Raw genomic sequence first — 27,875 nt, 5'->3', positions numbered from 1 at the left:
CAAAAACTATCTCAATTTCATCAGTATGAAAGGACAAAGAGCAGATATTGTTCTATGGTCAAAATAAGGTGCCAGAATCATCTTGGTTGAGATGACAGACCTTTATGAGAGCTGAGTAGAAGAACAACATCAATTTAAGATGAAGAAGTATGATGACCTTGTGAAAGTTCTAATGAAAGAAGTGTACCATTGCTCAGTAAATGCAGTGGAAGTGGGTGAATGGATGTTTGCTGCAGAATACATGTGCCAACTACTTGGTCAGCTTGAAATCAAGGGTTATAAAAGAATAGTGACAGCTGTTAAAGACAGCTGAAAAGAGTTCAAAGTGATTATGGATAAAAAGAATTTACAGATGGAACTGAAAAGAATACAGCAAATAAATATAGGATGAAGGAAACCCAGTTTGAAACATTGCAAGTTTGTGTGGTAGTTTTTATGGCTGAGCAATACGTTCACTTAAAGTTTCCAAGTTCAATACCCACTAAAGGTAGTATCTAAATAATAGCAGGACAATTAGGAGTCACTATTAAGGTAAGCCTTGCTCCTTTAGAGTGTCAGGAACGAATGGGCTAAAACACTTGTTTGACAAGAGTTCTTCCTCTGAAGATTCATTTTGCTGTCCACTCACCCCGTAGCAAGTTTCCTCTTATAACGCTATCTAAAATTTCTCATCCTGGGTCTACTGATTGATGTCAATTTGAATAAAATTTTAATATTTTACTGAAGATAATACTGGAAAAAAAAATTTCAAACACCTTAAATTAAAGAATCTGATATTGATCTGCCAAATTAATGTAACCAAAGAGAAGCAGAAGCCACAGACGGCACTAAGAAATGTTGAAAAACAATCTACAACACTAGCTAAATGTTGGTGAATGGTCCACTTAGTCCAACTGATTTTTATCTAATTTTTCTTCTGATGTTGGTCCCAATCTATGAGAAGATAAAACATTAATGGTGGGGGGGGGGGGGGGGGATGCTTTCCTTTAACAACTTTTGTGATGATGGTAACACTGAAACAAATCAAAATGTGAAACACTTAAAATACACCAAGAATAACAATAAATAGCTGACCACTTGCTTAAATGAAATGTTAATGTTTCTTAGCACTAATAATATCTCGATGGGAATGCAGTGACTGCCAAGAATAATCAATTATTGGAGCACAGACAAATATCTTGTTGATAGATAGTTGCATTACTCCTCTAATCAGAGGAGATTGTTATTACGTCCTTAATGTATTTTCAGCTGAGAAATACAACCAAGAAAAGACAACACAAGCATAATGAACAAATGTGCTATAAATTACCATCCAAGTTATACCAGAGAAGTTGATTAAATAAAGAATGAAATTCTATTATATCTGCACTGCAACAGAATCGTTGTTGTTATAGTGTTTACAGTAATACAGTTAACATTTGTGAACCAAGTTCACCATGCAGTTTGGTATCTATTTCATACTTACTGTAATCAGGTAAGATTTCTTTTTGATAATTATTTTCTTTCCAACTGTCATTTTGGATGGATGTTTTGAAACCATCGACAAAAACACTGGTTATGACATATTTATGACAAATAGGTCTCTAGAGAGAAATTTGATACATCAAATGCAAAATAAAGATAGCAAAAAAATTTCAAAAGACACCTGAAATTTCCTTACACTATTTGTCTTAACGTTTTGGAAACTCCAGTGCACAATATTAAATGTAGAACTTATAACTTATTTTATTGTAACCTATATTGTAATATAGAGGCAAAATAAATCAGAAAAGTGAATATTAATTCAAATATTATGTCTAAAAAGATAATAGGAGGAAAGAAAATGTAAAAAATGTTCTCTACAAAATAAGAAAACCTCAAACTGGTAGAGAAGAGGTCAGCTGTTATTTTGTCCAGGTTGGGTGTGTTTATGACTTGCCATAATTTAATGATGATGCCATGGTAAAATACACCCAGTACACTGTGTAGAGTAGTTGGTGTTAGGAAGAGCACTAAGCCATAGAAACCATACCCATTGAAGTGCAGTCCCTCAAACCATCTAGGTAGGCAGTAAACCCAAATAATAGCTGAATTGGACAGTAAAGATTATTCAATCCCTGCCAACACAACTAAACAGCTGATGATGATGATGACGAGACAATGGCAACAATGCTGATGATTTGATAAAATAACTTTATATTTTTCTTTTTTTTTTAAACTCTTCTATGCAAACATAATACTTTGAAAGAAAAATCACTAACGTGAATTGAAACCCAAATATTCTGCCTAGTCAGCTAACAAGAGACTTATTTTGATTATCATCATACACTATCATACTTTTAAAAACATGACTGAACCAAATTTTCCTAAAATCCCACCCAACCATGTTATAAAAGAGAAGACATATAAACACATATATAAAACTCTAGTCAGGGGTCACTTAGCTTCATGGTACAGAACACTCTGCTAAAGTTTGATGGGTACAGGGCGTGATCCTCTGTAACATCTTGATGGCCACTTTTTTTGGACTGCCAAACAAGAAGAGGAGGCAGAAAAAGATAGACAAAGAAGGGACCTTCCATCCAAAATTACCTGTCCCGCTTGTGGAAGGAGCTTCCAAACAAGAATTGGACATCAGTTACCTTAGGATCCATCGATAATACAAGAGAAAGAAAAAAACAAAATGAAGACCATCTTCCTCAACCTCAAGGGACAGCCAAGACTGTGATATAAAACTCAACTTTCCACTGACCTGGGACTAAATAGGAACAGCAATTATATGCACAAAAAAGAAAAAAAAACATCCAAAAATTCTAATCAGATTCAAAAGTAAATGTTTGGGAAAATCTTTTGCCAAAGTACTTCAATTAATTTTGAAAATAATTTAACCAGAGAGGTTTTGTGAAAATAATTAACTTTGTCATTATTATGGTGGCGTTTGGAATATAATAACTTAAACAGCTCCCATATGCAATTATGATGGAAGGTTTTTAATTTAAATATAAACAGTCCAAAAAAAAAAAAAAGTAAGAAATTTTGTATCAAAGAATAAGAAGTAGTTTCAGCTGGATTGGGATCCAAAGTAATTTAAGTAAATTTTACATAGACAAGTCAATGTCAAAGAATGAGAATTTCTCTTTAATCCTTTTGGTACCAACACACCTGAAACTACCCCTGATCCTATGATACAAATTTCTTGTTTTAAAGTGAACTAAATTAAAACCATCTGAATTTCACATTAATTTATGTTCAAAATACTTGCTAAATGATAAAGTTATTTTACTAAACTCGTCATTGTTTTCTAAATTAATTGAAGCAAAGTGTATTTCAACAGAATTATGACAACAAAAGGGATTTTGTCCTGTGTAAGACTTTAAACTGCATCTAGTAGCAGGGTCTTGGTATGAAAGTACCAGAGTTTTGAGGAGTGTGGAACCACCTTTTAGCCACTTTTGTTCCTGGGTATATTCTGACCCAGAGTGGTAGCACCTGTTAGAGTCCTAGTTATGAGTTAACAAGTATGTGTATCACCCACTTCAAACCAAGGCTACGTTTACTCCGATAACCAGTGGTGACTTGGTCAGGGAATCCTCTGCAACAGTTCATAATCGATAGTAAAATGAGCTGCTACAGATTCCACTATCCCAAACTGTGTACGCATGTGACTGGGGACCACATGTGAATATGTATTTTCATTTAAACACCAAACATGAACTCTATTCCTCGACAGTGAATGCTGCCTACAGCATCTGCGGTATCTGATGCACTTGCTCTCCCAGTAGGGCATTCATCAAATTTGCTAGCTGGATTTTAATGTCACAGTTAGAAGCCTTACTTTGCTTGTTGGAATGTGAGGCTGACTGTCAGATGAAGTCAGCATTCATAGGGGACATGGTGAACCTTTCCCAGGTGAATGCCTCTGCAAGTACAAGTCACAAAAAGGTTAAGCATTAACTAAACAGATATGTCATTTGGCAAGTTGCTTCTAATAAAGCAAACTTTCACAATGTCACAGCACTGAGCTTTAGCAAACAACAGGAATAGACTTTAAAAAAATAAAGAATGACAAGAATAATATAACCCTTCTCCAACTGCACCCACTAAGTTAAATAATAGCTAAGTTAGAGAAGGAAGTTTCATGTTTCAAAATGATTTGGAAGTCTACAATGTTTAAACAAAATATCCAAAAACACCTCCATGGGCATATGTGCAAAATAAACCCTAGAAATAGCAACCAAATCCTCCTGAAATCACACCGCCACCTTGAAGTACACATTGGGCAATGTAGTTTCTAAAATATATATGCATATATATATATATATATATATATATATATATATATATTGTCCCGCCTATGCCAGCATGGGAAGAGTCATACACAATCACTTGTGAGTTTTGACAGTTTGCAACTTCATCTATCATGAACTTCTTTCCATCCACGAAGATGTGGACGTCTCCACCATGATGCTTCAGATGACTAAGAAGTTTGGGGCTTTTTTCAACTCGAATGGCTTTGGAGTGGGTAGTTAGGATATTACGGTGTCTCCTCATGTATGATTTTCATATGGAGGTCTTGTCTCACAGCCCTAGAAACAGTTATTTTACTGATTCCTCGATCTTGAGCCATCTTCGCCATCGATTTTGATGGGTTCGACTCAGTCGATCTTTCAAGTCCTGTTAAGAAGCAAGGTGTGTGTTTTCAGTCACTACGAGAACTTCAAATTGGCTACAACTCTAAAAACAGTAGATTTAGCATACTTTATGGCTCTAACAATTTCCCCAGCACTTTTACCAGTGTTGAATAATTCGGCAATTACACTTCTACAGTTTAATTCTTTATTGACATTCATAGTTTGTTCAATCTGAAATACAAAATAGTCCAGGCAAGGTTGTTTGTGGAAGACCAGCTTAAGCATGACAGCCTCCTCTCTCCACGCCACTAATGTTATCCAAGGGAAAGGCAAACACCAATACAGCCTGGCACCAGTGATGTTGCAACTCATTTCTACAACTGAGTGAACTGGAGCAACATGAAATAAAGTGTCTTGCTCAAGAACACAACACACAACCCGGACCGGGAATTGAATTCACTACCTCATGATTGTGAGCCCAACACACTAACAGCAAAATCAAAGACAATCAAAATCTTTAACACAATGAAACAAACTGGAATATTACATTTTAACCCTTTTTTTACCAACCCACCTGAGGCCACCCCTGATTAAAGGACACAAACATCCTGTTTTAAAGTGATCTAAATTAAAATCTTTCATCAAATTTTTCATGCTAATTTAAGTTCCAAGCACCAACTTAATGACAAAATTATTTTATGAAATTCTTAATTACTCGAAAAATTAATTGAAACAAAAGGAGTATATTTCAGCAGAAATATGGCAATGAAAGGGTTGTATGAAAGACATAATCCAGATCTTTAACATAATGAAACAACATTATGAAGCTCTACAAATTTATGCATCAAATACAACTATAAACATTTTAAAATGTGTTGTTTCCACAGGTTTTGCTAGTTATTAATCTATTAATAGTTATCAAACAAGTATTAATCTCATGAATCTATTAATTCCATTAACTAACTTTATATCTTTTGAAAAATCTATTTTAACAAAAATCTTTGAAAAAAATGTCCGTGAAAGAAAATGCATGTCGCTGTGTGTTAAGAAGTTTTCTTCCCAATCACATAATTCCATGTTCACCCTCACTGCATGGTACCTTGGGCAAGTGTCTTCTACTATAGTCTCAGGACAACCAAAGCTTTGTGAGTGGATCTGGTAGACAGAAACTGAAAGAAGCCTCTGTGTGTGTATTTGTCCCCCACCACCACTTCATAACCAGTGTTAGTATGTTTATGTCCCCGTAACTTAGCAGTTCGAGAAAAGAGACCAATAGAACAAGTACTAGGGCTTAAAAATAAAACAAGTACTAGGATCAACTAGTTCAACTAAAATTCCTCAAGCATGGCTGCAGTCTAATGACTGAAACAAGTACACGGTAAAAGATAAAATTCTAATTCCGACATGCAACAGTACTACTTCACACAATCTGTCCCTAATATTCTTAGAGGTTCATATAACTAAATATCGTTAACTAAGTAAACTATGTTAAATACATGTCATTAGAAAAACACCTAACCACTAATATAAGTAACTGGTATTTCAAAAATGGTTGCTCACCCCACTAGAAATAACAGTCAAACCTTCCTTAAATCACAACCTACTAACTTAAATGGAAGACATTCAGTAATATAGACCAGTGTTTCTCAACCATTTTTTATCTATGGACCCCTTTAATTACTATTTTACTTGGATGTACCCCCACAGCCATTTGATATTGAAAAACATCCTATTATATTTTTAGAAAATATTATTAGGAATTGTATCAAAAAATTGTTAAAATATTTTGTGTATTATAGAAGTATAAGCAATTTATTGCTCATAAATTTTAACAAAATCTTATACGGACCCTGTTGAAAATCACTGATGTAGACAATGATATACAAAGGAGAAGATACGCTTGTTTTATATAAAGACAAGATATGCATCTTCCACATATAACCATTACTTTCTTTGTTCGTCTTCCTGTAATTCTGCTGCACCTCTTGTGTGTCCATAGTTTGCACTGGGTACACCATATGGAAATCCTATCTGTGCCTTTCCTACATATTGAGCAAGGTCATTTACCAGAAGGGAACAGAGTCCTATCTGTGTTCCTGCTTACTAGAATTCATTTTGGTTAAGTTAACTTTAAGCCCCCCTGCTGCTTTCAGGTTTTGTTTCTACACCCAGAACTCAGAGGAAGCTGATGATTCATTACACCACAACTCAGAATTTTTATTACAAACGATCATTCAAGAAACAAAAGAGATGGCTGTTTTTTGTTGACTGAACAATTGTTTATAGAGAGAAATTGACTAGTAGCAAGGAAATGAGTCACCAGATTCATCCAAACACACACACACACACACACACACACACACACAACAATTATTTTCAGGATCCAATAAAATCGAGGTATTTTAATAACAAAGACACCAAGATAGAATCGAAAATAGCATACCCACGTATCAACAGTGTGTATGGACACTCCCATACTTACTAAAAGCATATATGGATTTGTACTTCCAGTTACATATACATCCACAATTATAGAACAGTATACACCTGATGTATACATAAAATCGTATGAGAGTATACTTTGGCATGCAGTCCACGGTCCACTGTAGGCTCAAGATCCAACAGAGGGAAGGCTCCGAGTATAGCGTTATTGTTTGTGCATGTGTGTGTGTGTAGTTTACTGTTCCATTATAAGTAGGATCAACAAAAAAAGTGCTCCATCCAGTAAAAGATGAATCTCATTTAATATATACAGAATTTATAAAAGAGCAACTAATAGTTTCATGCTGTACTCATACAATAATCTGATAGATAGATATATACACAACACGCCATGTGCCTCCAAGCAATCTTTCAGGCTCAGTGCGTATCGCTGAACCTATTTGAAAGTCAGGATGCTGGTCAATGAGAAAACATGAGGAAAAAACGAGAAGAAAAATGTAAAGAAGGTTGATGCAAAAAATGGAACAAGAAGAATGAAAAGAAAAGTAAGAAAACCAAGATCTTCATCCCCTTCGTCTGTGGAAATCATAATTAATGTAGCTGGTGGTGGGTGATGTAATGGAGAGAAGGCTAAAGCCTGTGAGATATCAACTCAATCTGGAGGTATATATCTTTTATCTTTGAAATGTTTCAGTCATTAAACTGCAGCCATGCTGGAGCACTACCTTGAAGGACTTTCAATCAAATGGACTGATCCCAGTACTTTACCTTTTTTTTTTTAAGCCTGGCACTTATTTGTCTATTTTGCTGAACTACTTAGTTATGGGGACATAAACACACCAACACCAGCTGACAAGTATTGGTAGAGGACAAACAGACAGACAGACACACACACACACACATATATATATATATATACATATATATATATATATACATGCAACAGATTCTTTTCAGTTTCCATCTACCAAACCCACTGACAAGGATTTGGTTGGCCTAAGATTAAAGTAGAAGACACTTGTCCAAGATCCCATGCAGTGAGACTGAACCTGGAATCATGTGGTTGACAAGCACTTACATAAGTTTGTTTGATCAAGCTCATCTCAGATACTTGTGCAGCATCTTGCACTTGAATAAGTGTCTTCTACCTTAGTCTTGTGTTGACTGATAACTTATAAAATAGCAAGTGAAAAGTATAATTCATTTTATTTATTAATTTATTTAGAAACGCAGCCTTGTCATATGGCAGTAACTTCAATGCAGGCCTTCCAATATAAAAACATTCCTCATCAGGTGTACACCAATCAAAATGATATAAATATATAAATGTAAACAAAAAACAGGTTAATAGTTCAATCAGTCTAATCAATACTTTCTAACAATAGAAGCAGAATGTTCAAAACAGTTATTGCCATTGGTGAAGAGTATATACTCATGCATTCTGAGCTAATGAGAGAGCCTCCATTCAGTCACTTGTCCTGCTAGAGAAATAGTTGCTGCACCACAAAGTAGGTGACACAAATCTCTTCTAAGATTGAACATAAGTAATACAGTTCCTGAAAATCTTGAACCTTTTCTTTGAAACTGGTAAACTGGGACATATAGGATTAAGTAAAGCACAGTAATAGAGATATAGAAGGTTCAATAGTAGCTGTTTAACCCCAAAACAGTCCTGACCAAATAGACCTTTGATAAAAGACATTCCAGCCATGACCAGCTCATTTTTTTTTTCTGTTTTATATATCAAGGATTCAATTATCCAGTATGTATTTCAATTTTTAGAGGGAGGTTGTGATTTGAGGAAAATTGTGGATGCTATGCCAAGCAGGTTAAACAGCTAAGATTCCTTCATTGGTTTGATTTCAAATTTTGAGCCAAAATTTGAAACCAATTTTATGATATAAAATATCCAGTATACTCTGTAAAGTGGTTGGCATTAGGAAGGACATCAAAATACAAGCCGTAGTCCCAGTACATCAAGGAGGGCAATAACTCCAAATAAGAATCAAAATGGGATGACCCATCCAACCCTTGTCAGCATGGAAAACAAATGTAAAATAAGGATAGCGATGTAAACATCTATTTGAACAGAGATTAGATAACAGGGTACCTTTTGACAAGTCACCTAACAAGGCAGATCTGCACCGAATGATGCACCACAACTATTTGTACAGAATCTCACCTGCAAAGGACTGATGCAGAATGAGTTGAAACAATTATAGTGATTAATAAAGAATATCATGAATTCCATTTTCTTTTTCTTTCTCACTTTGTTATAAATTCTATGGACATGAAGGAATTCCTGAAGTAAATTCAATGGCATTTATAACCATACTCCTGTTGACATGAGGTAACTGAATAAAGTGAACAGGTATTAAATGGTATTCTACAAAGTGTATACCCAAATTTATAATAATTACTTATTTGAGAACTCTCTATATATAATTTAGATTTGTTGAAAAAGTTTTGCATTCACAGTAAGATGCTATGTTATATAACTAAGTTTGTCTCCCTTAAGAAAGGGGAAAACATACGTGTGTGTGTGTGCGCACACACACACACACACAAAATTAAAGACAATAAACAGTTTAGCTGATTTCTTCCTTCTTGAAATAAACAAGAGGCTTTTTCTCCTTGACAACAAAGACTTATTCTTGCATTACTTTATAACAGGAAGCAAAATGGTTCACTGTGAATGCTTAACAATGGTCTCTCTATTCAGGGACTTGACTGAAAGGAATCATCATCATCATCATCATCATCACCTATAACACATACAAATACATGCTCCTTTCTATCGTTCCTTCAAGCCATACTCCTCCATTCCTCCACTGAAAAGTTAATAACACTATTCAATCAGTAGCTTGCTTTAAACCTTGACATTTTCTTCCAAGATGTTATGCTTACATCATCTCACTGCTGTTCTCTATTCCCAGGTCAGCCTACAGAACTATGTAGTCAAAGGTGTTGCAGCAGTGATCAACTTGTGTTCTTGTATATCTAAGACCATGTCTTAAATATATTCTTTTCATTATCTTTTAATGCAGCAGAGTGTGATTTGAGGGAAATTCCCTCAAAAAACTATTCCAGGCATGTTGAATAGCATGTAGAGACTGTCATTAGCTCATACAACCTCTAGTTTTAATCAAGGTTGTTATTTAGCCCCAGATGTTGTAAACATGATTATCCCATCTTTTATTCAGGCACTTTATATTTAATACCATGTTATCTAAAACATACTAAGACAGTAGACTATGAAGTGAAAGTGATTTGGCTGCTTTTCTAACAGGTCAAGCCACCATGTACAAGCACCCTGAATTGTACACCAATCTAGTTTTATATAAAGTAAGAGAGCAAAGTGAAGAAATAACCAGTGGTTTTCAGTCTTTTATAACTTAGTACTTCCTTTCATGGGATATTTTACAAATGCCTCCAACCACCCCCAACCATGTTTTATAAAAAAGGAAAAAAACAGCCTTCCATTCCTTCAAAACAGTAGATTAAGCTAATTTGGTGCAGTGATTTATTATTGATATTTTGTTATACTATCCCAACCAGCATGTACCTCTTATAAGATATTTGTGTGGATTAATGCCCTTACGTTCATTCTTTAATGAAAATTACTAAAGGAGAAAAAATATATCTTAGGTCTGTTACAAACCTAACAGGCTCATTAGGTTGGAAATTATCCCAGCTTCCATGGTGAGAATATAGTACTACCTAATGCTGCTTGTACTTATATTCAGATGAATAGACTGGAGCAACATGAAGTGTTTTATTCAGAAACACAATGCCCTGCTGAATCCAGGAAATGAAATCACTATCCCATGATCACTATCCTAACAGCCAAACCACTAGGCCATGAACTTTCACAAAAGGACTTACATAATGAAATCATAATGGATTTTGGTGCATCACGTTTCTGCTCACAGATAATACAATGTCTTATCCATATTTTAATTCCAACAAACATTTTTGTTAAAAGTGTACTTAAAACGTGCTTAAAAATATTGTACCTGGTTTGAATATTTTACTTTTTAAGAAAAAACATGACCCTTCTATACAAGATCACAATGTCCCAACAGAGCACCACCATCCAGATTAAGAAGTAGGTTAAGAAGTATTGGAATGCACACACAAAACTGCAATTCATTCACATACAAGTGCCAACACACACACACACACACACACACACACACACACACATACACACACACACACACACACACACACACACACATAACTTGAAATGCTACACATAACTACAGATTCTCTCTACTTAAAGAAAAACAAAACATTTACAGTTTACTACACACAAAACATAGGAAATGAATGCTCTCCCTGCTCAAAATAGCAGTTAAGTCTCTCTGAAAAAATGCTTTAATCATCTTAAAAGGGGAAAAAGACACTGGATAACATGATCCTAGATACATCTCAATAAATGATGGAATGATCATAGCTGGAATAACTTTGATTATATATCAATGCTTAATCAGGGAAGACTTGAAGCTGAACAACAACTACATGCAAGTGAGGTAATGTGGAGCCTTTACACAGTTCACTCAAGCTGCAAGAAATAGCATTTAAGTCTCTCTTAAAACATACCTTGAATAACACAGTCCAGTTTCAAGTAAGCTTGAAAAACTATCACACCTTGACTGTTTTATCTAAAGGAAAGGACACATTAGATAATGTAGCTCCACAGAGACTTAAAATGGAATAAAGACAAGATGATCTTCACTGGAATCTCTCTCTCTCTCTCTCTCTCTCTTAGAGTTTCCTGCACAGATGTTCCTCCAGTAGTCCTTGTCCTTCATTACTAACTTCAACTTGAGAACTGACAGGCCACTGTCAATCGCTAGCCTGTCAACATATGTTGTTGGCCTCTGGTCCAGAGTAACACATCTCTGATGCATTTTGTTCCTGGCCTGGTAACAATGCCCAGCAAAACGAAGTCTCCTGGATCTGATCACCTCTGATATCAGGGGAAAGTCCCTGTGGAGGTCTTTATTGGTCACCCCCTGTTACCATTCAGTATCCAGTGCATATTGGAGTAAGCAGGTTTAACATGTCTAGTTGTTTCTGCAACGTTTTCGTCAGGATCCAAGTTTCGGACCCATATAGTAGCACACTTTCAACAGTTGCTTTGAAGACCATGATGCACAGTAGACAAACAGATTTACTAGAATACCTTTGATCATTGCATATCTGTGCAACCAAGACTATGACTTCAAGTTAACCACATTATCAACAACCACATATCCACAGATACAAACAAATAAATTAAGAGATCCGTACATAAGGTATACACAATCTAACAGCTTCCACGAACATTTATATCCTCTCACTCACCCAAATCATACATCTACATACCCACAAAAACCTAAGCATATGAAACCCACAGATAACAAAGGCTTGAAAGAAATGAAGCTAGCATGCTCTGCTGGGTGGGTAATGTCAGTGTGCATGCATGAAAGAGTGTAAATGATTTAAGAGACAAGTTGAGTATAAGAGGCATCAGATGTTGTGTGCAAGAGAGGAGACTGCACTAGTTTAGTCATGTGATGCATATGGATGAGGACAGCTGGGTAAAGGTGTGCTGAGATGCAAGTGTGGAGAGTACCTGTGGTAGGGCTAGACTCAGGAAGACATGGGACGAAGTGGTGAGAAAGGATCCTTAGATGCTGGGCCTCACTGGGGAAATGACAAGGGACCAGGAGATGTGGTGATTTGTTGTACTTGAGAAGATACATCAAGTTAAGTAAAATCAGTCTTCCACACATACAGGTTTGTCCTTTCAGGTGCCAGTGCCACTTAAAAAGCACCCATGCTGATGCTGCATCAACGCACCTGTGCTAGTGGGACACAAAAAGCACCCAGCACACTTTGTTAAGTGGTTGGTGTTAGGAAGGGCATCCAGCCACAGAAACCATGTCATTAACAGACAGACAGACAGACAGACAGACAGACAGACAGACAGACAGACAGACAGACAGACAGACAGACAGACAGACAGACAGACAGACAGACAGACAGACAGACAGACAGACAGACAGACAGACAGACAGACAGACAGACAGACAGACAGACAGACAGACAGACAGACAGACAGACAGACAGACAGACAGACAGACAGACAGACAGACAGACAGACAGACAGACAGACAGACAGACAGACAGACAGACAGACAGACAGACAGACAGACAGACAGACAGACAGACAGACAGACAGATAATGAGATGGAAAATGAAGTTTAAGATCAAAATTTGTTGATCCAGCCTTCATTTGGATAATTTACTCTGACCACATGCCACCTTACATTGGGGATAGTAATGTACATTCTTCTATTATTAATCTCTTATGGATTAGATTGAACCTTATTATCTCTACTCGGGTATCGATAAGGTAACAATTAATTAGGTTGTTTATTATGTTCACAAAATATCTTATGATTATAGTTGTACACATGGTTGACTCAGGCCAATAAGCTGTGCACCAGTAGACGTTTCAAATGAGGCACATTACAGCTTCATAGTCCAGCTAAAAAGTAAATATTTTGTGTATTGTAATAGTAGAAGTATAACCAATTTATTGCAAATAAATTTTAAAACAATAAAAATTAAATAAATAAGAGACAGCTATTACCCACTAAGATGTGTGACTCAACAACATGCACCATGCTTCACTTATTTTAGGTGCATATGTAATCATGAGAAGACATCAACACTCTCTCCTACCTTTTTGACTCAACTGGCACATTTAGGGTGTGGCAGCTGGAGAGAAACAGACAGACAGACAGACAGACAGAGCTACCCTAGCAGTTGGCTGGAACTAATTTTCAACTAAATAGGCTGAATCAACATGAAATGAAGTCCCTTGCTTAAGGACACAATATAGCACCACTCACTCCAGGAATTGAACCTACAACATCATGACTGTGAGCTGAACATGTATACCACAAGGCCTTCACTATATAACATAAACAAGAGAGAGGGGACACATTGAGTAGTATGCTTTATAAAACATATTGCTCAATCCATTCTCTCGTTTATATTTTCATAAACACTTTATGGATAATCATGGATTTCCAGACGTATATTCAGTGATGTGATCGATTCTTGCTGTACACTTGAATCAGTTAGCCAATACCAGTAGATGAGCTTTCTAAAACAAACTGCATGTGGTCATGTTGTTCTGGGTTCAGTCCCACTGCATGGCACTTTGGGCAAGTGTTTTCTACCAATAAAAGTGTTGTGACAGGATTTGGTACACAGAAACTGAAAGAAGCCTGTCACATATGTATCTGTGTGTGACCACCCCAACACGACAACTGGTGTTGATCTGTTTATGTCTCCATAACTTAGCAGTTCAGCAAAAGAGATCAATAGAATAAGTATCAGGCTTGAAAAGAAGTACTGGGTTAGGTTCATTCAACTAAAACTTCATCAAGGTGATGCCCCTGCATGGCTGCAGGCAAATGACAGAAAAAAAAAAATATATATATTTGTTGCTGGCACTCCGTCACTTACAACGTCGAGGGTTCCAGTTGATCCGATCAACGGAACAGCCTGCTCGTGAAATTAGCGTGCAAGTGGCTGAGCACTCCATAGACACGTGTACCCTTAACGTAGTTCTCGGGGACATTCAACATGACACAGAGTGTGACAAGGCTGACCCTTTGAATTACAGGCACAACAGAAACAGGAAGTAAGAGTGAGAGAAAGTTGTGGTGAAAGAGTACAGCAGGGCTCGCCACCATCCCCTGCCGGAGTCTCGTGGATCTTTATGTGTTTTCGCTCAATAAACACTCACAACGCCTGGTCTGGGAATCGAAACCATGATCCTGTCATCGCGAGTCCGCTGCCCTAACCACTGGGCCATTGCGCCTCCACGATATATATATATATGTATATACATAATACATATAGGGTTATCTGTCCTGCTAGAAATATCTAGAACCAAATCAACCAATATTGTCATAAAATGAAAGGACACAAGTTAGATACCATTATGTAGTCTGAGGGGAAAATGTATTCATAGCTAGAACATTTTCCATCATTTGTCCGTGTGATTGGAGCCAATATGGAGCTTAACAAGAAAATACACACACACACACACACGCACACACATATATATATATATATATATATATATATATATATATATATATATATATATATATATATATACATACACAAAGAAATACAAGAGATAGAATTATAGATAAGAAGGTTAGGGTGAGAAAAGAAAAAGAGACATAAGAAGAAGAAAAGCAAATAGAGAATAATAGATAGAAAGGGAGAGAGAAACAAAGTGAAAGAAAAAAGAAACAAATGAAGTTATACAGAAAGCAGAAAAAATTCCAGACTAGGATAAGAAGGTTGGTTGAATCTAGCCGGAGACTCCTGCAACAGAAGAAATCAGCAATATTTTAACAGCAGCCAGCAAGATAGAATTCTTGTTGCACTTTTAACATTATGAACAGCATTCGTGCAGATTGTTTCTCTTTTTCTCCTTCTCTATCTACATTTTGCAAAAATAAAAAATAAAAAAACATTCTTCATTAATACCACTACACTTTGATTGAACTATATGCGTGTGTGTGTCCAGTGAGGTAACTGGTTTCTTGTACACTGCACAACAGACGTGTGTGTGTGTGTGTGTTCAACTTCCATGAAACATGAAAAAAAATAGAACTATCAGCATTATCATTGTCATTAATATTTAACGAGGTACTAAGGTGGTGAGCTCAGCAGCATTTTGTCTGTCTTAATGTTCTGAGTTCAAATTCCACTGAGGTCAACTTTGCCTTTCATCCTTTTGGGATTGATAAACCTCATCTTCTTGAATTAAAAATGGACAAATATCCTATGTAACTTAGTCTTGGATATATATATGAGCTCAGAAAGAAGATGGGAAAAGTTATTGCATAAATCTTGAAGTACAAATTTATGGATTGCACCTGGAGATTTGGCTAACAATTTATATATCACTGATCTGCTAGAGCATTGGTGATCTGGGGTCACAAGCTACAAGTTTAACAAGACATATACAGAAACAAACAGGACAATGATGACAAGACAGACCGGAGCAACAGGAAATGAAATGCCATGCTCAAGGGCACAAAGAGTCACCTGGTTCAAAAATTGATCCCATTATTTTAGGACCATAAGCCAAATATCCCAACCACTAGGCCATATGCCAAACCAGAATAAACACCACAAGGCATTTTGTACAAGGCTCTAACAACTCTGCCCTATTCACTGCAATCAATGATGAATGAACCTGCTCAAACCATTTGACCATTGTTGTTCTTCAACACAAATTTTGTCTTGTGAACTGTCTGCTATGAACACCTTCATCCAACAGAGATATATTTGTAAGTATATCTGGTATGGGGATACTTTGGAATGGAGGTTACTGGTAGATTTTTGTTATCTCATACCTCTTTGATTCAGTGTTGGATGTTTGTTATAGGGCTAGGTTGAGCTATCAACTGATCACCTGCAACCTGAGATTATCTATAGCAAGAACTTACAAAGCTTCTAAGTCCAGTGCAACTTACAGGATAAAGAGTGCAGCCTTGACAGATGATGAGATCAGATACAAATATGCACACAATATTGCATTGACATTCATAGAACTTCCCGAACAAACTGAGGACTTTCAAACAGAGTGGAGATTGTTTTGTTTGGCAGTTTCTTCTTTGATTGTACAATGCAGCGGACAAAAGCAGTTCAGTGTGGCACCAGGTAGTGAAAGAACCTCTTGGTTTAACTAGGAAATTGAAGATGTCATCCAAGCAAAGAAGGAGGCATACAAAGCTTGGATTGAAAACAAGATTCTTCTTCGATACATGAGGCACAAAAAGTTGCAGCAGAGACAGTAAAAATGTCCAAGGCTAAGTCATGAGAGGACTCTGAGGTTAAGCTGAACTCTGACTTTAGATCAGCCAATAAAGTATTCTGACAGACAAGCCTTTCACTTCCTAACAAGGAGTCCATTGCCACTCCTGCTGTTAAGAACTTGGCTGGGAGTCTTCTCTTTACAGAGAATAGTGTCCTTGAGAGGTGGAGAGAATACTTTGATAATCTCCTAAATCCTATCACATTATAATCTTCTGATGGACATGAGGTGCATCTAAGGGAGAAGACTAACCTCACAGAAGTTGAAGTTATAGTGGCAAGGCCAATAGGGAGAGTGAAATTTGGCCTCGGATGTTAAAAGCCTTAAATAGAGAAGGTATTCTCTGATTGACTAATGTATGCTAAGGTGTCTTGATCCTCTGGAAAGACACTGAAGCAATGGAAATTCAGAGTGATAATTTTTAAAAAGGGAAAGAAGAGAAAGTGCTCTGTTTACAAAGGAATCACCTTGTTAAGCACCCCCTGGTAAAATCTATGCTAGGGGTCTGGAAAAGAGACACGGAAATTATGAAACCCCAGCTAACTGAAGAAAAGTGCGTCTACTGTCCTGGATATAGCACAAACTCTATGGCAGGTGTTCGAAAAATTGTGGGTATACTGCCAAGCAGTGTAGACCTCGGAAAAGCAGGTGACTGCATGCTTTGGGACATGTTGTGGAGGATTTTTCAGGAGTTTGAGATCAATGAGCAACTTCTGGTTGCAGTGAAGTCCTTATATGAGTGTCCTAATAGTTGTGCTTGGGTAAAAACCTTTCAATATGGGCATGGGACTTTGGCAGAGATATATATTGTTACTTCTTTACATGATTTTTATAAACTGGATTGATATACACAGCTGTTGTGGAAATAGTATCATAATCTGTGGGTGTAGGGTTGGTTGGCTGATACTTGTAGACAATATGGTGCCACTTGGCTCATCAGAACACAGTCGCTTTTGCATCCCAAAAAACTGAGGTCATCACTTTCCCTGCAGATGAAACAACCTTGACCTTCTTTGAAGCAGGTGAGCAAGGATATTTCCACTGCAAAGAGTGTCCCTTTGTCTCTGGCTCAAAGTGATGAACCCAACACTCCCCCTGGCTTAGGAAACATTCAAGGAAATGTTTGAGGAAACCAGCTGGATCTGCCTCAATGTCAGATTTTCCCGTGATGTGATCAGCTTAGCAGGCTTTTAGTCAGGTGTTAGATATGGCACCCACCAAGCAGAAACTTTGGTCATACCAAAGGTCTTTTGATCATGTCAAAATGAACACAGTACTGAAATCTCAGGAAATGCTGAGTGTTGAGGAGCAGTACACCAGATTGCTCAAGGACGATCCAAAGCCTGGATGCAACAGTGAGAGCCCCAATTAAAAAAGGCTTCAAACAAGGAAATATCATCTCTCCAAAACTCTGTGTATCTAGAAATAGTTACCAGAGACACTGATTGGACAAGTGGCATGAACATCATCAGCAAGCGGCTAACACACCTCCAATTAACACATGGCATTGTACTCATTGCCAAAACCACAGACCAGCTGCAGACCATGCTGACAGAGGTGGACACTCATAGCTTAGAAGAAGGCCTTAAAATGAACACCACCTGAAAATAAAATACATGCAGTTTGAAAATGTAGCTCAAGGCCAATATAGTGGGAAAGCAATGAAATCAAAGAGGCAAATGAGTACATCTACTTAAGGCACACAGTGAATATGCACCAAGATGCAGAAATCTCCAAGAGAATAAGGGCAGAATGGTAGGTATTTACCTCAATAAAAGATGTACTCACAAGCAAAGCTGGAGAAGACCAAACTGCCAGACTCTTCAACAGTATTGTCCTACCAGTGCACTTACACATATGAGACATAGGCTACTATGAAGAGGGTAGAAGATCGATTTGCTACAATGCAAACAGCTACAGAAAGATCCATGCTAGGAACATCACTGTGAGAATATGTGCAAACAGTGCGGAGTCAATAACATAATCACAGTATGCTGAAAGTACAAGTTCTGCTGGACTTGACATATTGCAAGGTTCAGACAACGCGTGGATAAGTGCAGTTGCCGATTGGTATCCAAGAGATCTAAAAAGGCCACTTGGAAGGTTCCAACGATGATGGCAGCCTCAGGATGCAATGCCTTTTCCATTTTGTCTGCTGGAACCATGAGGCAGTCAGAATTACAGGAAATCAAGAGAATGAAAGAATTTCATAGCTTACACTCTGGTATAAACAAGGTGATTGTATAAAACAACAACCTAAGAAGCCATTATGATCATCATCGATTAATGTCCGCTCTCCATACTGGCAAGGGTTGGACAGTCTGACATGGAGCTGTCCAGGCTCCAGCTGCTTGTTGTGGCATGGTTTCTATGGCTGGATGCCTTTCCTAACAGCAAGTAATATTTAAAATTTAGTTAAGTGATTTAGGCCAAGATGGAAAAAAAAAAATGGCACAATCAAGGAAGAACTGGATGCAGATTGTGACTAGTAATGTATAACATCTGAGAGCCTGGTCAATGAAGTGATAGAGACACCGATCTTTCAAAAAAAAAAAAACATTCCTCTGCATATAAAAGCATTTATTTTGAAAGCTTCATCATACTTGAAGTGGCAGCTAATGAGGATGGCTATAATACATTACATGTGTGTATATATGTGTATATATATATATATATATATATATCTATATATATATATATATATATATATATATATATCTATATATATATATATATATATATCTATATATATATATATATATATATATCTATATATATATATATATATATATATATATCTATATATATATATATATATATATATATATATATATATCTATATATATATATATATATATATATATATATATATCTATATATATATATATATATATATATATATCTATATATATATCTATATATATATATATATATAGATATATATATATATATATATATATATATATATATATATATATATCTATATATATATATATATATATATATATCTATATATATATATATATATATATATATATATCTATATATATATATATATATATATATATATATATCTATATATATATATATATATATATATATATATATATATATATAGAGATATATATATGCATGTATATGTGTGTGTATATACATATACAAACATATATACATACATATGTATGCATGTATATATTGTAGATGCATTATATATGAGAATGGAGGACTGGTTTGAACAATCATTTTAAATCGTGTATGCACACAAATACAAGCATGCATACACACACACACACACACATGTATGCACACATTCATACACACAACACCATACAGACATCTTTTATCTTTCACTTGTTTCAGTCATTGGACTGTGGCCATGCTGGAACACTGCTCTGAAAGGTTTAGTCAAACAAATCAATCCCATTACTTGTTATTGTAAAGCCTTGTATTCATTCTAACAGTCTCTTTTGCCAAACCACTAAGTTACAGGGACATAAACAAAGCAACACCAGTTATCAAGTAGTGGTGGGGAACAAAGACATACACACACATATATATACAGGGTGTCCACAAAGTTTGGGTACATGGAGTAAATAAAAATATAACATAAACAATTAAATATAAGAAATAATAATTTCTTAAAGTATGCGTTAATCCCCATGTGGGTATATGGAGTAAACAAAATCATAACATAAACAATTAAATATAAGAAATAATTTCTTAAAGTATGTGTTAATCCCCATGTACCCAGACTTTGTGGACACCCTGTATAAGAAGCAACAGCCTGGATGCTTGCTAAATCACTGAAATCCAAGCTAGATTGAAATTACATCTGAATGTTAAGAGCAGTCTTAAATATAGGTGCAGACATGGCTGTGTGATAAGAATCTTGCTTCCCAACCACATGGTTCTGGGTTCTGTCCTTTGCATGGCACCTTGGGCAAATGTCTTCTACTATAAGCCTCAGGCCGACCAAAGCTTTGTGAGTAGATTTGGCAAACAGAAACTGAAAGAAGCCTGTTGTGTGTGTGTGTGTGTGTGTGTGTGTGTGTGTGTGTGTGTGTGTATATATATATACATATATGTGTGTATGTGTGTGTGCCTTTGTCTCCCCATCACTGCTTGACAACTGGAGTTGGTGTGTTTACATCCCCATAACTTAGCAGTTCAGCAAAAGAGACCGACAGAATAAGTACTAGACTTTAAAAAGAAACAAGCCCTGGGGTTGATTTATTTGACTAAAAAAAAAAACCTTCGAGGCAGTGCTCCAGTATGGCTGCAGTCAAATGGTTGAAACAAATGAAAGAATATATGTCGGAGAAGTCATCCTACCAAGAAACAGCTGTATGAAGATCTCCTGCCTGTTTCCACCGTTATAAAGGGAAACGTGCTTTCATTATTGCAGAACACTGCTAGCAAGCTAAACAACAGCTGACAGAATGGCCATACTCAAGCAAGTCATCCAAACAACTCACCAGAAACACTGGATGTAGATCAACTCACCAGAGACACTGGATGTAGATCAACTCACCAGAGACACTGGATGTAGATCAACTCACCAGAAACACTGGATGTAGATCAACTCACCAGAGACACTGGATGTAGATCAACTCACCAGAAACACTGGATGTAGATCAACTCACCAGAAACACTGGATGTAGATCAACTCACCAGAAACACTGGATGTAGATCAACTCACCAGAAACACTGGATGTAGATCAACTCACCAGAGACACTGGATGTAGATCAACTCACCAGAAACACTGGATGTAGATCAACTCACCAGAAACACTGGATGTAGATCAACTCACCAGAAACACTGCATACCTCTCCAAAGCCTGCCCTCAACTAATGCAGGACCAAAATAGATGGCAGTTAAATATATCCAAGCAAGCTCAACCAAATGATGATATCTTTTATCTTTCACTTGTTACAGTCATTAAACTGCAGCCATGCTGGAGCATTACCTTGAAGAACTTATAAGTTGAAAGAATCAACCTTAGCATTTTTTTTTTTTAAGCCTGGTACTTATTCCATTGATCTGTTTTGTCGAACCACTAAGTAACAGGGACATAAACAAACTGACACCTGTTGTCAAGCAATGGGGGGAACAAACACAAACAAATACACACACATACATACATACAGGGTTGGCCAAGAGTCACCCGACAGTAAATCAAAATTTCATAAATACTAACTGTAATTCTGTATTGATTTGAATGGAAGGATGTGTCGCTCAAGAAGGACTTCAGTTTGAACAATTTTCATTATGTTTCATATTTAGATGCTTTTATTAAATTCATTCAATAATTGTTGAACATAAATAAATCTTGGAATTAAATGGTTTTGATTTACTGTCAGATGACTTTTGGCCAACCCTGTGTGTGGGTGGGTGGGTGTGTGTGTGTGTGTGTGTGTGTGCGTGTGTATGGGTGCAGGTATAGCTGTGAGGTAAGAAGTTTGCTTCCAAAATCACATGATTCCAGGTTCAGTCCCACTGCATGTCACTTTGGGCAAGTGTCTTCTATAGCCTCAGGCCAACCAAAGCCTTGAGAGTGGATTTGGTAGGTGGAAACTGAAAGAAACCTGACGTGTGTATCTGTATGTGTGTGTGTGTGTGTATTTTCATGTCTGTGTTTGTCCCTTACCGCCGCTTAGCAACAAGTGCTGGTGTGTTTACGTCTACGTAGCTTAGCAGTTCGGCAAAAAACGTCGATAGAACAAGTAACAGGCTTTAAACAGAAAGTGCTGGGGTTGATTCCTTCGACTAAAACTTCTTCAAAGTGGTGGCCCCGCATGGACGCAGTTGGACGATTTGGGCCGACCCGGGACTTAGTGGTTGGGCCGACCCGGGACTTAGTGGTTGGGAAACAAATTTTTTACTACACAACCACGCCCACGACTGTGTTACATAAATATACGCCTACATACAAAAACATACGAACATTTTCCATATGTACCGTAGTCACGTTGTGAATTTATGCCCACAAATAACATACCTGTACTCATATAACCAATTAAACTAGTGGTTCTCAACCATTTTTTACCTATAGACTCCTTTGATTAACTGGGAGGGGATACGCTCATAGCATTTTGATGTTTAAAAACTCCTGTTATATTTTTATGATTAAATATGAGGAATTGTACACAAAAATGTTTTAAAATTTTGTGAATTGCAGAAAGATAACCAGTTTATTGCACAAACTTTAGCAACAAAATCTTATGGGACCCCAGTCGAGAACCGTTGATTTAAACGAACTTACATACACGGGAACATCTACGCTGTCAATCGAGCGGCTAGAAATAGCTGCGAAATCTACCTCGTGAATCTGTCTTAATAAAGAAGGGCACACCGGACAATATAATTCTTGATGTACAAATTCTTGGATTACATAATCCTAGATGGCTGGAACACCAACTATAGGTCAGCACCATTGGAATTAACTCGGGGGATAATAAACAGCACGCGCCTACACACACGTATAAAGGTGCGTGTGTGTAAAACAGCGTTTGACAATCTACAGCTGAACAAACTGTTTGTTTAATGTAATGGGGCTGCTTATGCTGACAATACACTATCCAGTTTTAACACACATACACACATTTCCAAAGCATATATGTTTGGATTTACACATGACAAAAAAAAAAAGATAAATAAGCGCGGGAGTGGCTGTGTGGTAAGTAGCTTGCTTACCAACCACATGATTCTGGGTTCAGTCCCACTGCGTGGCACCTCGGGCAAGTGTCTTCTACTATAGCCTCGGGCCGACCAAAGCCTTGTGAGTGGATTTGCTAGACGGAAACTGAAAGAAGCCCGTCGTATATATGTATATATATGTATATGTGTGTTTGTGTATATGTTTGTGTGTCTGTGTTTGTCCCCCCCCCCAACATCGCTTGACAACCGATGCTGGTGTGTTTACGTCCCCGTAACTTAGCGGTTCGGCAAAAGAGAGACCGATAGAATAAGTACTAGGCTTCCAAAGAACAAGTCCTGGGGTCGATTTGCTCCGACTAAAGGCGGTGCTCCAGCATGGCCGCAGTCAAAGGACTGAAACAAATGAAAGAGTAAAAGAGTAAGTATTTAACGCCTCTAGGATTAGAGTTTGTACATTACATGCGAGCTATTTCTCAAGTAGTGTTTGTTTGTGTTATTCAGTTAGTCTGTCTTACCTCTAATCCATACGGCTATCATAATCTCCCACCTCCGAATAAGCTCTGCATTTTTCGGGACACCAGACACGAAAAGGATTGAAATGAAAGGTGGGGGAAAAAAGGAAAGACAGGAGGTCAGACATACCTCTTTTTCTGTGCGTGAGGATTAGGCTGATGATTAGGGCTCGGACAGTTTTTATCATACAAACCTTATGGATCAAGTTCTATATGTCACAATCATTCCATCTGCTGTTTACCCTTTATTAAGACGCTAGAGTAAGACATGAGATTTGACTGCTGTTTCTAGCAGATTTGAGCTTAATGCGCAAAGACTCGTTCATATGTGGTGTGTGTGTGTGTGCGTGTGTGTTTGGGTGGGTGGCTGAAGTTAGTTAATGTGATCCGTGGATAATCAGACATTGATTTTAAATAACTATCAAGTCTTGTCAATCCAGTTAAGAAAAGATATCTCAAACACAAACATACACACATAAAACTAATGACGTCCAACCAAAAAGATATCCGGACGCAAATTAACAGGAATATAGCAATGTTAGATTGGTTTGTCAAATCTATATGTTTATATATATATATATATATATATATATTTACACACGCGTATACACACACACACACACACAATTTGGGGCCAAGCAAATGAAGTTTCATGCAGCAAGTACTGAATACTTTGTACTTTTGCTGCATGAAACTAAGAAAGGTAGACGCGAATAAAAAAGATTCCGCTTTATGTAAATAATGTCCATCATGTGAACAGCTAATAGAGATATTTTTAAACGCGTGTGTGTTAGTCTTTTAATCCTGTCAAACGCGAGGAAAAACTGGCGATGTTGCGTTTCGAACCGCTTACCATGGATGCTAATGCATTGTACAATGTACATGTTGATGACGGATGGAAAAAAAAAAACAATTCTTCATAGATGAATGACTCTCTATGACAGCCCTTGTAAAAGGGAAACTAATTTCTAGAGGGTGTATGACAAAAGGTAAAAAAATATTTACACCACATACTTCCATTAATGATGATGAAAAAAGCAGTCCACGAGAAACAGGAGTGCAGGACAAAATTAGCCTATGGCATATATATATAACTGTTTCTTATAATGTTAAGGACATTTTTGTCACATGGCTGGAAAATGTCTAAACACACATACAGTTTGGGCGAATATCAAAGTAACAGTTACCCGAAAAAATATATATATATTTCTCTATTTTCGTGTATTGAGTTCTTGGTCCAGATGGACTTGAGTTCAGTTTTTTTTTTCTTTTTGGCATTTATATAAATAAAAATTCTCTCCCCCTTATATAATATATATATACATATATACATATATATATATATATATTCTAACAAGCTCACACAATAAATGTAACTTGTTATCATCGAAGATGACGGCAGTGTGAAGTGAATCATTGTCGCGTTTAGAAATGGTGCTAGAAAGAGTAGCTGTAGGAAATAATAATATTGTACGGTAGATGTCGGCATTGATGGGAAGATAAAAGGGAAGAGGGACACATGGGGATTGTGGTAGTAGATGAGATAAAGAGAGGAGGTAAGTGTGAGAAAGAAACAAAAAGTAGACAGCGTTAGTTGCATGAAATAAGAACCAGATAGTAAGATTTGATGGTTGTTGTTTAATGGATATAGAGAGTAATGCTGTCTCGAGCAAGGAGACGGTGCTGGTGGTGGTGGTGTTGAAGCGTGATAGAGTGTATCAAAAAGAGAGAAAGGGTAATGTTATCGTGCATGGAAAAAATGATGATGGTGATGATGGCTGAAAGAGAAATATTGTCGAGCAAATAGAAATTATGAAGATGAATAGAGAGGGAGATTTAATGTTGTGCAATGAGAAGTGGTGTTGGCATCAGGTAGAGAGAGAGAGAGATACGAACAGAGAGACGGTCGTGAAGAAAGTGGTGTAGAAAAAGGTAGAGTGAATAAAAAAATTGTCGTGGAAAAAAGAAACGGTAATAGTAAGAAGAAGAGACAGTAACATTATTAAGCAAGAAGAAGGTGAAGTGATGACACTATTAAGCAAAAATAGATGAGGACTGATGGAGTGGATGGAAGAGTAGCGTTGTCGTGTAACATAAGAGATAATAGACATGTCTGAGATGAAGAGAAAGAACATTGCCGTATATTAGAAGTGGTGAAATTGTCATAGTGTCGTTCAGCTCCAGGTGTGCAATAAGTGAACTGAGGTGTGTCGATCGTCCTTTTATTTCAGGTAGGGTATCTGGGACTAAGTTATCCACAACGCGTGCATTACTTTCCGTTTTCGGGTGGTTTTTGGGGGTGGGTTTTTTTTTTAGTGTGTGGTTTTTGAGTGAGATTTGACTGCTTTTGCTAGAATTAGAGCAACAACCAAGAGTTCCCTCTTGTGGTGTAAGGTGGTGGAATAGAGGGATAGTAGCGGTAAATGAGAGAGAATAAGGAGAGAGCGTGTAGCAATAAATACTGTCGTGAAGGTAAAAGAAAAAAGGTGGAGGCGATGATGGAAGACAGAGATGAAGAAAGTAATATTGTTGTGTAATAATATGAGAGGCAACTGCCATGTCGACGGTGGAACAGAGATGAAGAGAGAGAGAGTAACGGTGATAATGACGACCTCTACCTGTCTCTCCATCACTTCTCTCTCTCTCTCCATCTGTCTACCTGTCTCTCCATCACCTCTCTCTCTCTCTCCATCTGTCTACCTGTCTCTCTCTCTCTCTTTATCTGTCTACCTGTCTCTCTCCTCAGACACAGAAACCAAAGAAAATCGAAAGCAGCTTACAAAGGGGAAGAGAGAGGTGTCAAACATCTAAAACAAAGCAGAAATATCACTTGTACTTACTGCCAGCTTTTCCCTAAAGTAATGTATACATAATATCCCGCAGTATTTGGTGCTGTTGTTGTTAGTGCTGTTGTTGTAGTGGTGGTGGTGGTTGGTGTTAAGAGAGGAGTTGTTCCTTTGACAGATGTTCCACTAAAGAGCTTCAGCCACCGCCACTACAACCGGAACTAGGTAGCAGCTCTGACGTCGGTCGCTAGGCATTCTGGGATCGTAGTGATGGGAGTTGCGGGTCGGGTGAGCTTCGATTTAGCAGACGTACTATCACAGCCACAGCTGTGTCTCTCTCGTTTTACTCTCTCTCCCTCTCCCCACATATATATATATATATATATATATATATATATATATATATATGCGTGTGTGTGTTCTATTTAATTAGTTATTAGTTCTATTATGCCGAGTCGACAGTTGATAACTGTTTTTTTTTTTTATTGGGTCTTTTACCTTTTAGTCAGAGAAGAAAAGACTACCCGAAGCATTTTTTTTTTCAGGGACTTCCAGCCAGGTGAATGGGGGAGGGTGGAGGGACTAATTCTCAATTGAGTGAACTCTGCAAGCGGTACCCAAGAGAGTAATGGCAATAATGACGACCTCTACCTCACTCCATCACTTCTCTCTTTTTCCATCTGTCTACCTGTCTCTCCTCAGACACACAAACCAAAGAAAATCGGAAGCAGTTGTTTTAAAAGGGCAACGGTTTTCATCTGCCGTCTCAGAACTCAAAACGCAAAGAGCCACCGGAAAAAAAAATACCGCGAACCATTTATTTTGTCCGATGCTTTAATAAGTTTGCCAATCCACCACCCCATGCCGGTGTTTTATTTTGTCGACCTCCGAAAGGATGTAAGATGAAATTAAACTCGTCGAGATTTAAACTCAAAGTGCAGAGAGCTAATTAAAATGGTA

At 37.1% G+C, this 27,875-nt stretch overlaps 1 protein-coding gene across 29 annotated transcripts in view; it reads right to left on the bottom strand.

Annotated features, from left to right (window-relative positions):
- LOC106876966 (transmembrane and coiled-coil domains protein 1) overlaps positions 1-27,138 on the bottom strand; it is a 307,482-nt gene extending 280,344 nt beyond the window's left edge. For all 29 annotated transcript variants that reach the window (XM_089340109.1, XM_089340122.1, XM_089340096.1 and 26 more), the window contains exon 1: positions 26,970-27,138. The gene's annotated coding sequence lies outside the window, so the exon portion shown is untranslated. The remainder of the gene's footprint in view (positions 1-26,969) is intronic.
- Positions 27,139-27,875: the final 737 nt, after the last annotated feature.

This window comes from Octopus bimaculoides, chromosome 23 (assembly GCF_046866305.1).
Source record: "Octopus bimaculoides isolate indiv1 chromosome 23, ASM4686630v1, whole genome shotgun sequence".
NCBI lineage: Eukaryota > Metazoa > Mollusca > Cephalopoda > Octopoda > Octopodidae > Octopus > Octopus bimaculoides.
This window is presented reverse-complemented; position numbering and strand designations above follow the sequence as displayed.